Source organism: Grammomys surdaster, unplaced genomic scaffold, assembly GCF_004785775.1.
Source record: "Grammomys surdaster isolate TR1022 unplaced genomic scaffold, NIH_TR_1.0 75827, whole genome shotgun sequence".
NCBI lineage: Eukaryota > Metazoa > Chordata > Mammalia > Rodentia > Muridae > Grammomys > Grammomys surdaster.
The window spans coordinates 1-1,215 of record NW_021606336.1 but is presented as its reverse complement, the minus strand read 5'-3'; the positions used below and the strand labels follow the sequence as shown (position 1 = coordinate 1,215).

At 41.0% G+C, this 1,215-nt stretch overlaps 1 pseudogene; it reads left to right on the top strand.

Moving 5' to 3' along the window:
• The first annotated feature begins 417 nt into the window (after positions 1-417).
• On the top strand, positions 418-669 carry LOC114635263 (annotated as a pseudogene).
• The last annotated feature ends 546 nt before the right edge of the window (positions 670-1,215 follow it).

The window sequence follows — 1,215 nt, the reverse complement described above, 5'->3', positions numbered from 1 at the left end:
CAGCAATCAGCCAGCACACTCTCTGAAAATTCAGTAACCAAAGAGATAACCAAGGACACAACACTTTCTCAAGAAGACAAAGCCCAAAATCAACACCCCAGACTCAGATACATAAACACCAACATAGGTACAGTAAAAACCAGGGAAATAATCTACCAGCGGAGACAAATATCCTAGAATGGTAGATCCTTTGTATTCCAACATAGTTAAATGTGCAAGAAAAAGACCTTAAAACCAACTTATGAAGATGACAGAAATTCTTAAAGAGGAAATGAATGAATACCTAAAAGGAACCCGTGAAACACGATCAAAGAATGGGAAACAATAAATAAATTTCTTAAATAAAGCCAAGAACAAACCAACAGTTGATATAAGCACATAAAAGTTTCAAAGGCTGCGAAGCCCCTGGCACTGACAATGGGGGAGCTTGGTGAAGCGGACGAAGCGGAGTTACAACGCCTGGTGGCCGCTGAGCAGCAGAAGGCGCAGTTCACCGCGCAGATGCATCACTTCATGGAACTATGTTGGGATAAGTGTGTGGAGAAGCCAGGAAGTCGGCTAGACTCCCGCACTGAAAACTGCCTCTCTAGCTGTGTGGATCGCTTTATTGACACTACTCTTGCTATCACCGGTCAGTTTGCCCAGATTGTACAGAAAGGAAGGCAGTAGACTATACCTTAGAATGACAGAAGACCAAAAGACTTACTAAGCAGATGGAATAGCCAGTGGTGAAAGACTTGTCAAAGTGTCTGTTGGTGTTAAAAAGTAAGAGAGCAAATGTTCAAAAGTGAAATTTTATTTATGGGAATTCAGTAATTCCAACTTGTATCACACCAGTTAATAAAAGTGAAGTCTCCGAAAAAAAAAAAAGTTTCAAAGGCTAGAAAATGTAAATAGAAGCAATAAGGAAAGCAGAAAATTGTCGGGCGATGGTGGCGCACGCCTTTAATCCCAGCACTTGGGAGGCAGAGGCAGGTGGATTTCTGAGTTCGAGGCCAGCCTGGTCTACAGAGTGAGTTCCAGGACAGCCAGGGCTACACAGAGAAACCCTGTCTCGAAAAACAAAACAAAAAAAAACATAAAAAAAAAAAAAGGAAAGCAGAAAATTGAGGGAAATGAAAATTAGAGGAATTTCTCTAAGGCAAAATGCACAGTCATTTGGAGAAAAACAAGAGAGCATTAGGAATGGGAAAAGATGTTTGTCAACTGTATATG